Raw genomic sequence first — 14474 nt, 5'->3', positions numbered from 1 at the left:
GGCCACGAGGGGCTGTAAGCATTTGGCTTCTTCTTCTGAGTGGAGTAAGATACTATGCAAGTTTTGAGCAGAGCAGTGATACGAGCCTTGGGTTTTAATAGGCTCACTTTGCTGTTGTATAAAAGCAGAGGTGCTGAATACAAGACCCAGTTAGGAGGTTATAGAAACAATCCAGGCTAAGGATGACGGTGGCATGGACCAGGGTACCAGTTGTGAAAGTCCCTGATTAACATGTACAAGGTGAGGGAGAAAGAGCAAAGTAAGGATGACTCTGAGGGTTTTACTCAAGCAGCTGGAAGATTGGAGAAATGCTGACTATGATCTGAAAGGCTGCAGGTGGAAGGGCAGCAGCAGGAGGAGGCCGGAGTTCCGCTCTGCTCCTGTTGATCTGAGGAGCCTTTATGCCCAAGTGCAGCCTCCCCGTAGGCTGCTGGACACAGGAGTCTAGAGCTCAGGTCTGAGCTAGAGATACAAATATGTGAATCACTAACATAGAGATGGCATTTTAGGACACAAATGAAATAGATAAAACACCCAAGATATGAGTGTAATAGGGCCAAGACTTCCAGGAACTGGCCCCATGGAACATCAACCTAAGAAGTCAGGGGTTATAATTAAAATATCAGGGGAAAAAAACCCCACAATACAAAACAAAGTAAACAAGCAAAAAACCCAAAAGAAGGAAAAAGAAAAGCCAGGATATTGTGGGGAAGAAATCGCATCAAGAACAGGATAGTAGAAATGGACCAAATTATGTTGTATGCATATATAAATATGTAACAATGAATCCCACTGTTGTGTACTATTATAATGGGTCAACAATAATGAATTTAAAAAGGAAAAGGAAAAATAAAAAGAGGAGGGACAACAGCAGCTGTTCAGAAATGCTGCTGAGATACCTTTTGTGACGAGCCCCGCCCATCAGCCAGTAAGTCCGAGAGCTAAGATGGCGCTGAGCGGTAATTCCCCAGAGCACTTAGGTGGTAAACAGCTTTCAGGAAGTGACGACAAGAGCATGAGATACACGGGAACACCGCATGCCATAGGGCAACAGCCAATGGACTGGCTGTGCCCGTGAGTTGTGCACGTGAACAGTCTGCTGATTGGCTGTTAGGCTCTATATAAGGGGAAGATTTCTGGGGGGAGGGAATCGACGGAAGAAGATTTACGGGAACTGTACAAGAACCTGGGGTAATAAAACTGCTTGAGGAAGATCGTGTAAGAGTCGTCACTGCGCCCGACAAGTGGTGGCCCGTACGGGGAACTTCGCTTTGATCAGAACCTCGGCAGTCCAGGGCAGCTGGCTGGTAACTGTACAAGAACCTGGGGTAATAAAACTGCTTGAGGAAGATCGTGTCTTTGATCAGAACCTCGGCAGTCCAGGGCAGCTGGCTGGTAAGTACTCCTTTGACTCCGAAAAAGGAGGAGGAGGCTCCGTTTACGGAGGGTTATTTTCCCCGATCAAAGGGGGCTCCATTAAGGAGGATATTTTTTAGTGTAAGCAAGTTAGAGAATCGGGCTGGTCCTGATTCGACTCCCTCTCCTAATCCGCCACCATAGATGGAAGACACCTGAGGTTAGTTGGAAAAGGCGCCTAATGTGTAAAGGATAGGTCAGAAGATTAGTTCCTAACGTAAGAGTTGTAAACTGCTGCTCGGTACCGTAGAGATGAGTTGTTTTCTTTAAGATCTTTGGGGGATTATTTCTACTTTCCCTCTTCCTTTACCTTGGTTAATGATAGTTTAGGTTGTTTTATTGATACCTGTTTTCTGACTTTCTGCTATGCTTCTATGCACCCTTGGAGACTTTGGAATTTCTGCTCTTATTGCTGTAATTGTGGCCTCTGTGGCCGTGGCAGTTATTGCAGCCACTATGAATGCTCTATCCTCACATGTGGCTGCTGGCATGGCTCAGCAAGCTCAATTATCTGGACTATATGTATAACGTATGTGCAGTATCAGAATTTCTCCCATGCAGGCAATTTGTTTCGTCAATTAAGCAAGACGCTTCTGGGAACTTGGAGCCGTGAATTTGAACACACCATGATTGAGCTATGAGCATCCATCGCTGCAATTAATTCTACCCGCATGGAAATCGCCGCAGTACAACAATGAATGGACTTAATACACGGAACATTGGGTTTTTTTAAAAGACTGGGGTGGCATGGCGTTCTGGGCATTCTTGCTGGTGGTAGCATGATGTTTCATGGTTGGATATATCAGGCGAACTCGACAACGCACACTGCAACAACAGCGCATATTGGTGCAAGCTCTGGCAGCCCTTGAAGCTGGCTTATCTCCCCATGTACGGCTCAGTATGCTGGATCGGTAGTCAGTGACGGGTAAGATCGTCCCCGGGACCTTTCAACCTAAGACAGGGAAACAATCATGCTATTGTTCTCCCAATGACGGGTAAGAATGGTCCTTGAGGGTCGGCAACCTAAGACAGGCACGATCCCGAGCCTTATTTTAATAAAACAAAAAGGGAGATATGTCGGGGCCCACTCGGCAGGACCGAGGTGGCACCCAGGCTTGTTGCCAGTGTGGACTCAAGATGGCGCCTGGGCTTGCAGCCAAGTCACGAGGCTCACGAGGCTGGCGGTGCCCTGAGCCTGCGCAGTGAGCCCTATCAGGCGCCTTACGGATAATTAGTGATGCAACGCCTCGTGCTACCACCTGCCCGCCCAGGAGAAGGTTAAAAAGCGCGCATGCCCTAGCGGGGAGGAAGGAGAGGGAGCTAAGAGGGTTGGTGGACAGGAAGAGCAGTTTCTTGGCGGACTGCTCTGGGCTCCGAGCTGGGACGGACATGTTCACAAAGCCACCACTGTGACCGGTGTGTGCTGCAGCAGAGACGTAGAGTGCCATGGAGGAGGGTTGGTGGAGTGATGAGGGAGGAGATAGAAGACTGATGTTGTTTTTACCTGAGAGGGCGTTGAGAGAGCATTGAAACTGGGGTAATAAAACTGCTTGAGGAAGATCGTGTAAGAGTCGTCACTGCGCACGACAACCTTTCAAGGAAGGGAGTATTTGAGATACCAGGGGGATTCTGCATAATGGAGGGGAAACCTCAGTGAAGCCAGGCAGGAAGGGTAGAGGAGGAAGAAGGCTGAGACTCATTAATGGAAAAGCTACGTGCAACTATGTGTACACATGTGAATATAAGATTAACCTGGACCCTTGGTATCAGGAGGGAGGGAAATATAGAAGTGGGGGGGCACCTAGTACTGTGTGAATGTGCCATTGTCAACATGATCTACATTATGATGTAAGACCATAGTGCACCAATACAAAAATATTTTTACTCCAATATGATGTATGAATATAATGCACCAATAAAAAATTAAAAAAACAAAAGGGCTCCCACTAGGTCCCATCTTGTAAAGGCTCTTCCGCCTTCTACTATTGACAATTTGCTGACCCAGCCTTGAACACAGCAGCCTTTAGGGCATACCCAAGAACCATACAATAGCACAAATCATGTTAAAATACAGATGGAAAAGTGATTGTAGTTAAGAACAGGAAAGATAAAGTGAGAACAAGTAAAAGAAGGTTCTGATTGTCTGCCTTGGCTCTACCTAGACCTTGAAAGTATCCTAATAATGAAAACAATGGGTCAGGGAGCCGAAATGGTTTACAGGATTGAATGAGGGCCAGGGGAGGCTGATGGAGGGCTTGTAAGAGTAATTCTTGCTCGTTGAGTTTGGTGGCACTGCAATTGTAGTACTTGGGAAGGCGAAACAGGAGGATTGCAGGTTTGAAGCCAGCTTCAGGAACTTAGTAAGACCCTCAGTAACTTAGATCTTGTTTCAAAATAAAAGAGCTAGAGGTATAGCTTGGAGGTAGAATGTTCTGGGTTTTATCCCCAGTACCACAATATAATAAAATAAAGACTAGTTCTTGCCCACAAAATCAGGATCCTTATAATGGGAATGAAAATAAATATTAGAAATAAAGATGTGCAGGGGCAACAAGTTATTAAAGATTTTATTCCAAGGTTATTTCCCTTTACAATTTTACCTCACATGTTTCAAAGAAGAATTATATTGAATTTAATATAAAATGTTGGACTCTAAACTTTCTAATTTTATGGTAATTCCTAACTGTCATTCATATTAGGTATAAATGTCTCTCTCAAATAACTTGTATCTGCAATCATATTTCCTTACATGTGTATGAAGCAAAGGCATTGCTCACAACACTTGGTAACAAAATATTTAATTCAAGTTTCAATCAATTTCAACATAATAAAATGTTGGTGCATTTCCGGGAATCAGGGGCTGGGAAAATAAAGGGGAATTCCCAAGTGTTCCTGTTTAATGCTAGTCAGAGATCAGGTGAACCAAACTGGAATGTCAACTTGAAATAACAATAGTTTTCTTCTCATCACAAAGCAATCAATCTGCCTTATACAGTTTCCTGCTCATTCGCAGCTACCATTTTCTGGGATAAATTGATGTCTAATAGATGTAATTTCAGTGCTCAAGTATATAAGGGAACACAGTATAGGCACTCAGAGAAGGCATAATCAGAGACTGGAAAAGTTTATTGAACCCAGAGACTTTGAATTGTAGAACCAAACCAAGCAAAAAATGAGCAAAGAAAAACAATAAATAACCAAATCCTACAATTTTCCCTGGATCAGATGAGGACTTGAGAAAAATCCCAAAAGAAAGAACCAGTATTAGCTGGGTGTGGTGGCACACATTTGTAACCCCAGTATTTAGGAGGCTGAGATGGGAGGATTGCAGGGTTGTGGCCAGCCTCAGTTATTTAGTGAGGCCTCTGCAACTTAGAGAAATCTTGTTTCAAAATAAGAATTAAAAAAAAATGGGGCTGGGGTGTAGCCGAGTTAGAATGTGCTCAGATTTAATTCCCAGTACCACAAAAAAAAAAAAAGACAAGACAAGAAAGAATCAGTACTGATGACTTGACTCTAGAAATAAGCAAATTAAATCTTAGATGAAACTCTATATTCAGGACACACTCAAAGAAGGGAGTTCAACCTAAAACTATGCCAGGAAATTGAGTTTATTAAATCAGAAAACATTTACTAAGTTTAGCGTGACATAAAATTTTCTAAGTACAGCACTGAATTGTCATGTGGCCTTAAGAAACTTATAATTTGGCCAGAGAATATAAGAATTAAGAGATTTTTTTTTCCCAAAATGGCGACTGAGGGACACAGCACCTCTCAGTAGCTGAAGTAAATAAAGTTTAAATACTGAGAAAGCAGTGTCTAAATCAACAAAATAAACACATACCAGGAACCAAAACACATCCTGGTACCTCGGCGGAACCCTGAACTTGAACAAGAAGAACAAAGATCGGACACGGGACCTGCTGCAGATACAATCTGACCGCGGACCGGAACGCTGAGCCGCGGGCTGCTTTAGCAGCTGTCCAAGGAGCTGCCTGCCCGATATTACCACGGCAAGATAATCCGGGAATAAAAACGGACTTAGGACCGCATCCTAAGCAGCGAGCAGCACCCACCAGAACTCTGTCTGCCCACCAGCGACCGGATCACATCGGCACAGAGACTCACACGGATTCCTGCACAAGGACAGGTACCTGAGGGCGCCCTAGTAACTGGGGTCCTAGCATGTGTGCAGTCGCAGTCTCAACCCCCCACCACGGGCTCAAGCCTCAGAGCACTCTCCTCGCGCATCCTGCCTGTCCCCTACTAGTAATCAGTGCCTGTACACTGCCCCCCTAAATTGGAGCCTGCTTCTGTGGCTAACCCCTGCCACCTTGCCAGAGCCTACCCTCCAGGCTGCAAAAGCACTGGGAGACCCAGAAATCTCCTTGGGGCACCCCCAGCCTCTACGTCCCGTGGGACGCAGAGACCATTGCTGGACACCGCACACTGGACCCTTGAGCACCTACCCTGCACCCCTGGCCCACCGCGGGGTATTCCCAACCTCCTGGTAGCCAGATGCTTAGTTCTAAGTGAGAACACAGCTCAATACACCTTGGAAGAACATACCAGCAGCAATAGACAGCTGCACCCACTCTCACTAGGGTCCAGTATTAACAGTGCATCCAGCCTGCACTCTTGGAATAGGCAGAGCTCTGGCAGTAAGTGTGGCCACCCAGGAACCAGCATTCATTTGCCCAGGGTACATCTTGGGACCACACCGGCTAGCCCAGCTGGAATTTCCAGAGACACAAGAAAATCCATCGGGCCACAAAATCTGCTCAGGACCTCAGGGGGAAGTTCCAATTACACTTTAGTCACTCTCCACCCCTGCTGTAGGGAAGCACAGGCTGGAGGCGAGGGTGGTGAGTGCAGATGTGCTGACCACAGGTTAGAATTTCGCAGAATCTGTGAACTGTACAGAATCAAATAACAGTGAAACCAGACACCCGGACACATAAACCTAAAGCAGCTAAAGGAGAAAAAGGTGTCCAAACACCCAGAGTGACTTAAGAAGATAAAAATAGAGTACAAAGAAAACTAAGAGACATTGGACGGTATCCTGAAAGCTACCAAGCAATCAGATACGCACATATTATATGGATCTGACCCCATATGCGTAAATAAGGAGGACTGTTTGTTTTACTTTTAATGTGGATGTTATGTTTTATTTTGCTTTTAAAGTGCTTTTGTTTTAGTATGGTTATTGCTGTTTTCTTTTTTTTCTTTTTTTTTCTTCTTTTAATCCAAACTTCTCTTACTTTAACTTGTTGTTTTATATATATATACATTGGATAGTTTGCCTTATTTTTTTATTTCACACGGCTGCTAGTTCCTTTTATTTTATTCCTCTTCCTTTTTCCTCTTTCTTCCTCTTTCCTTCCTTTTCTTTCATTCTCCTCCTTTGATTGGTTTACCTTCCTTTTTCTTGGATTACATAATAGTCTTGGTATCTTGTGGGGATTCTTTTTTTTTTTTTTTTTTTTTTTTTTTATGTCTGTCTGCTCCTACCAGCATCCCTATTTACAAACCTTCCCACACTAACCTACATACATTTCTCCCCCAAAACTTTTCCCCATAATATACCTCATGGTTTAAAACTCAAAGTATTTTTTATATCCATAACTACTCTACTAACAACAAGAGTCCTAGTAGTTAACTCTCTCTCATTCATAGCAAGTTATTACCTTATCATACTTAAAGTCCTTCTCAACCTAACATATCCTCCACCTAATCTGACTCCTTTACCCATCACCCCAGCTCCTCCCACATCACCCACTCTCAACACTGGAAAGGCTCTGCTGACTGGCCGATACCCCTAAACTCCTAATATTAAGATTTGACTAAACACATTACTCACGAACGATGGGTAGAAATCAGAAAAACAGGACAGAGAACACTATAAATATGAGAACCAGGAGTTATGAAGAGACAGCAGAAATCACGAATACTGACCTACTAGAAATGCAAGAAGGGGAGTTCAGAATCTTGTTGTTCAATATGATGAAAGGTTTTAAAACAAGTATAGAGGAGGTTAAAGGTGAAATAGAAACACTAAAAAAGAATCAGAAAGAGGTCTGGAATGAAATGAAAGAGGCAATAAGTGAAATGAAGACAGCAATAGAAAGAAACTCTGGAAGATTAGATGAAATGGAAAACAGAATATCAAAATTAGAAGACAGTACATCCCAAACCGAAAACACAGTCAACGATATACAGAAATCTTTACAGCAACAAAACCTAAACATCCAGCAATTATGGGATAATATGAAGCGCCCTAATTTACGGATAATAGGCATTGAGGAAGGGATAGAGGTACAGACCAAGGGCATATGTAATATCTTCAAGGAAATAATCTCAGAGAATTTTCCAAATATGGAAAGAGACTTGAATCTTCAAGTACAGGAGGCATACAGAACTCCACTGAGACAGGACCAAAGAAAAACCACTCCACGCCACATAATAACCAAATTGACCAGCATAGAGGCCAAGGAAGGAATCTTAAAAGCAGTGAGAACAAAAGGACAGGTGACATATAGAGGCAAAACAATAAGAATCACCCCAGACTATACAACCCAGGTCAGGAATGCTAGGAGAGACTGGTACGACGTGATTCAGACCCTGGAAGAACATAACTTCCAGCCCAAATTAATCTATCCAGCAAAACTACTATTCAAGATCAATGGGGAAGTCAAAGTCTTTCAGGATAAACAGAATCTCAAAAAATTCATGAATTCAAAGCCAACACTAGAGAAAATTCTTAAAGAAATAAATCATAAGGAAGAAAAAAGAAGCAGACTCCAGAATCAGAGAAGAGAGGAAGTTAATAAGTGGGCCATTTAAGTAAAGAAGAAAGATCACAACACCCAAGAGTAGACAGAACACAAAATGGCAGAAAACAAAAAGCATATTTCAATAATATCACTTAATGTCAAAGGACTTAACTCACCAATCAAAAGACATAGACTGGCAATGTGGATTAGGAAACATAATCCAAACATATGCTGTCTGCAAGAAACTCACCTCACAGCCAAAGACATTCACAGGCTGAAGGTGAAAGGATGGAAAAAGATATACCATGCCACCAGTGACCGAAAAAGAGCAGGGGTAGCAACCCTGATATCCAACAAAACAGACTTTAAAATAAAACACATCAAAAGAGACAAATCAGGGCACTTCCTTTTATTAAAAGGAACAATACACCAAGAAGATATAATGATAGTAAATATTTATGCCCCAAATGTGGGTGCAACCACATTCGTAAAACAAACCCTTCTGGACATAAGATCCCAAGTAGACCCAAATACAATAATTCTGGGAGACTTTAATACGCCTCTCACACCACTGGATCGATCTTCGAGGCAAAAGATGAGTAAAGATGCTTTAGAACTAAAGGAAACCATAAACCAAATGGACCTAATAGACGTTTTCAGAGTATTTCAACCAGGAACTACAGAATACACTTTCTTCTCAGCAGCCCATGGAACCTTCTCCAAAATAGATCACATCCTGGGACACAAAGAAAATACCAGCAAATTCAAAAAATGTAATATAATCCCATGCATCTTTTCAGACCACAATGGAATAAAAGTAGAAATCAACAACAGGAAACTCGAAAGAAAGTATTCAAATTCATGGAGAATGAATGATACACTACTAAATGACGAATGGGTAAGAGCAGAAATTAGGGAAGAAATAAAGAAATTTATGGAAACAAACGAAAACAGAGACACAACCTACCAAAACCTATGGGACACCATGAAGGCAGTACTAAGAGGAAAGTTTATCGCATTGAGTGCCCACATAAAAAGGATGGAGAACCACCAAGTAAAGAACCTAATGACACAACTCAAGGATCTAGAAATTCTGCAACAATCCATTCCCAAAGTCAGCAGAAGACGAGAAATCATCAAAATTAGAGCAGAAATAAATGAAATAGAGAATAAAAAAACAATTCAAAGAATCAATAAAACAAAAAGTTGGTTCTTTGAAAAGATTAATAGAATTGATAAACCCCTGGCCAACCTAACCAAAAGAAAAAGAGAATCAACTCAAATTACCAAAATTAGAAATGAAAAAGGAGATATCACCACTGATAGTGAAGAAATTCAAAACATTATCAGAAACTACTTTAAAAATTTATACTCCAATAGATTTGAAAACCTGGATGAAATTGACAGATTTCTAAACACAGTTAACCTTCCTACACTCAACCAAGAGGACATAGCAAGCCTAAACCAACCAATAACAACCAAAGAAATAGAAACGGCAATAAAAATTCTTCCACCAAAGAAAAGCCCAGGCCCAGATGGGTTCCCAGCTGAATTCTACAAAACCTTCAGTGAACAACTAATACCAATACTTCATAACACGTTCCGGGAAATTGAAAGAGATGGAACTCTTCCAAATTCCTTCTATGAGGCCAGTATCACATTAATCCCCAAACCAAATAAAGATACCTCAAGAAAGGAAAACTACAGACCAATATCCTTAATGAACATAGATGCAAAAATTCTAAACAAAATACTAGCTATACGCATTCAAAACTATATCAAGAGAATAATTCATCACGACCAAGTCGGTTTCATCCCAGAAAAACAAGGCTGGTTCAACATACGCAAATCAATACACGTTATTCACCACATAAATAGAACCAAGAACAAAAACCACATCATCATAGCAATAGATGCTGAAAAAGCATTCGACAAAATCCAACACCCATTTATGTTAAAAACACTGCAAAAAATTGGGATAGAAGGAAAGTACTTCAACATCATCAAGGCAATATACTGCAAACCCAAAGCCAACATTATATTGAATGGGGAAAAACTGCAAGAATTTCCGCTACAGTCAGGAACAAGACAAGGATGCCCACTTTCACCTCCCCTTTTCAATATAGTCCTTGAGACTCTTGCTGCAGCAATCAGACAAGAGAAGGAAATCAAAGGAATCCACATAGGAAGAGAGGAAATGAAATTATCCTTATTCGCAGATGACATGATCCTTTATCTGGAAGACCCAAAGAACTCAACCAAAAGACTTCTGGAGCTGATCGACAAATTCGGCAAAGTTGCAGGTTACAAAATCAACCTAAAGAAATCAGTGGCCTTTCTTTATGCCAACAACGAATCCACAATGAAGGAAACAAAAACAACAATTCCATTCACTATAACCTCAAAACCAATAAAATACCTAGGAATAAACCTAACCCAAGATGTAAAAGACCTCTACAACAAAAACTATAAAACATTAAAGAAAGAAATAGAAGAAGACCTTGGAAGATGGAAAGATCTCCCGTGCTCATGGATAGGCAGAATAAATATCATCAAAATGGCCATTCTGCCAAAACTGATCTATAGGTTCAATGCAATTCCCATTAAAATACCAGTGACATTCTTCAGAGACCTAGAAAAATCAATCATGAACTTCATATGGAGAAAGAAAAGACCTAGAATAGCCAAAGCAATTCTCAATAACAAGAAACACGCAGGAGGCATTACAATCCCAGACTTCAAACTATACTATAGAGCAATAGTAATAAAAACAGCATGGTACTGGCACAAAAACAGATATACTGACCAGTGGATTAGAATAGAAGATACAGAAACAAACCCACACATCTTTAGTCAATTAATCTTTGACAAAGGGGCCAAACACATATGCTGGAGAAAAGACAGCCTTTTCAACAAGTGGTGCTGGGAGAACTGGCTAACCATTTGTAAAAAGATGAATCTAAACCCCTATATCTCACCTAACACAGGAATCAACTCAAGATGGATCAAAGACTTAGAAATTAGACCTGAGACGGTGAAGTTAGTAGAGGAGAACATAGGTTCAACACTACAACATATTGGCACAGGCAGTAACTTTCTCAACAAAACCTCCAAAGCTCAGGAAATTAAAGCAAGAATAAACAAGTGGGATAACATTAAACTAAAAAGTTTCTTCTCATCAAAGGAAACTATCAATAACCTAAAGAGGAAGCCTACAGAATGGGAAAGGATCTTTACCAGCCACCATTCTGATAGGGGGCTAATATCCAGAGTATACAAAGAGCTCAAAAGGCTCTACACCAACAAAACAAACAACCCAATCAAGAAATGGGCAAATGAACTAAATAGACACTTCACAAAAGAAGAGATACAAAGGGCTAATAGATACATGAAAAGATGTTCTTCATCACTGGCCATCAGGGAGATGCAAATCAAAACTACACTGAGATTCCATCTAACCCCAGTGAGAGTAGCAAGCATAAAGAAATCAAACAACAACAAATGCTGGCGAGGATGTGGGGAAAGAGGAACTCTTTTACACTGTTGGTGGGAGTGCAAACTAGTTCAGCCACTATGGAGATCTGTGTGGAGATTCCTAAGAAAGGTGGGAATAGATCCACCATATGATCCAGCTATACCACTCCTGGGTATCTTTCCAAAAGGGTTGAATTCAGAGAAATACAGCAACATATGCATACCTATGTTCATAGCAGCACAATTTGTAATAGCCAAAATATGGATCCAACCCAGATCACCATCAACAGATGAATGGATAGCAAAACTGTGGGAAATACACACAATGGAATTCTATTCAGCCATAAAGAAGAACAAAATTATATCATTTGCAAGAAGATGGAAAGCCCTGGAAAGCATCATGTTAAGTGAGATCAGCCAAGCACAGAAGGAGAAGATACACATGTTTCCTCTAATATACCCAAACTAGAAAACACAAAGGATACCAGTAGGACCCCAGATATTAGAGGGGAAATACTAGCTAAGTTTTAATGGAAAGATAGGAGAGGAGAAAGGCCGATCTTGATTAAGGAGCATCTTCACCTGAACATGTGTAAAATTATGAATAAGACATGGTTAACCTGGCCAACCATTGGTGGGGGGGGGGAGAAAACGGGGGCGGGGGGGAGAGGGCACCAAATATAGTGTAAATGTATACTATTTATGTTCAATAAAAAAAAAATTGTTAAAAAAAATAAAAAAAAATAAAAAAAATAGATAGTAAAAAAAAAAGAATTAAGAGAGAATTTAAGGCTCTTTAAATTATCTAAGAGTCTGTTATATGGGTTAAAGTACACATAACAGATTTATTTTAAACTATAGAAGACATACAAATTACACGTGAAAACAAGAAAAAATGTTCTAAAAATTTGCAGTATTGATCTATGACAGAGACTGGTGTGTGGGGTGGTAGGCTTGTTTATTCAGCATCCATTCATTCACCAGGCTCCAGCCTCCTGTCTCTCATGCGCTGGGTTCAACAGCAAGGAAGACACTTCCCTGCCCTGCAGGGTCACATCCCTGCAATGCATCCTCTAGAAGGCTGAGTATTCAGGAAGGAAATATTAAGTTTTCTTTCTTTCTTTCTTTCTTTCTTTCTTTCTTTCTTTCTTTCTTTCTTTCTTTCCTTTTCTTTTCTTTTTCAATACTAAGGATGGAATCCAGGTGCATTCTATCTCTGAGCTATACTCCCAGCCCTATTTTTTATTCTTTATTTTCTAAACAGGGTCTCATTAAGTTGCAGAGGGCCTCACTAAGTAGCTGAGGCTGTCCCTGAACCTATGATCCTCCTATCTCAGTCTCCCAAATGCTGGGGTTACAAGCGTGCGTCATCACACCCAGCTCAAGGTTTCTTTTCTCTCTCTCTCTCTCTCTCTCTCTCTCTCTCTCTCCCTCTCCCTCTCCCTCTCCCTCTTCCTCTCCCTCTCTCCCTCTCTCCCTCTCTCCCTCTCTCCCTCTCTCTCTCAATTGAGGAATGGTAAAAGATTTTTGTAGATAGAGATGACCAAGGTCATTAATATTTTCAATTTTATTTTATTTTATTTATTTGGTGGTACTGGGGGTGGAACCCAGGGACTTTCTACTTCTGGGCTATGCTCCCAGATCTATTTTATATTTTATTTGGAAACATGGTCTCACTAAGTAGCTGAGGCTGGCTTCGAACCTGTGCAATCCCCCAGTTTCAGCCTCCCAAGCACGGGGATTAGAAGCGTGTGCTACCACCCCCGAGTTAAATTTTATTTTTAATAATTTTAATTGACATAGCTTAGGGGGTATAAGTGTGGCATTTGGATACACGAAAGTCAAAACAATAGCTAGCAGTGAGAGACATCCATCCAATAGCATAGAAAAAAAAAAAAAAAGGCTTGCACTAAGAGTTTAGAGCCAGGCATGTCTGTGTACACCTGTAATCCCAGTGCTTGGGAGGCTGGGACAGGAAGGTCACAGATTCAGGACCAGCTTCAGTGAGGCCCTTAACAACTTAGTCAGAACTTGTTTTAAAATAAAATAGAGCTGGTGTATAGATCAGAGGTAGAATTCCTCTAGTTCAACTCCAAGTATCACAATAAAAGAAAGAATTCAAAAATATCACTTCCTGGGGTGGATTTTGGGGACCTGTATGAAGAGCTGGAGCTTAGACAGGTGGAGAGCAGGGGCCTTGCAGAGAAGTGGACCTGTGGTCATGTAAGTGGGACAGTGCATGGAGTGTTCATTAGGTAGGGATCACTAAACAGAGTAAACATTAAACACTAAACACACTAAACATTGGTAGGTATCACTAAACAGTAGATAGAAGAAAATTGTAGAAATAATCCAGAGCATTTCCAAAATTTCAGCCAATTATATCATGTCATATTTTCATAAGTTTTGCATTAACCCAGGGCCTTGCACATACTGGGCAAGTGACCTATCACTGTCACACCCTGGCCCTACTTAATGCATGGTTTTAAGATTGATGGGCATCTTTTATTTTGCTTATCCTAACCTTTATCAAATACCTAGCCTCTGATATTTTGTTACAGAAACCCAAACAGACTAAGACATTATTGATCTGGGACATCAGCACTTTTTTTTTTTTTTGTACTGGAGATTGATCCCAGGGATCTTCTACTTCTGAGCTATACCATAAAATACTTTATTTTTTAATTTTTGAAACAGGGTCTCATCAAGTTCCTGAGGACCTTGCTAATTTTCTGAGGCTTTCCTTGAACCTGACCCTTTTGTCAGCCTCCCCAGTACTGGAATTACAGGTATGTACCACCACCCCTGGCT

The sequence above is a fragment of the Muscardinus avellanarius genome, assembly GCF_963383645.1.
Source record: "Muscardinus avellanarius genome assembly, chromosome: 8".
NCBI lineage: Eukaryota > Metazoa > Chordata > Mammalia > Rodentia > Gliridae > Muscardinus > Muscardinus avellanarius.
This window is presented reverse-complemented; position numbering follows the sequence as displayed.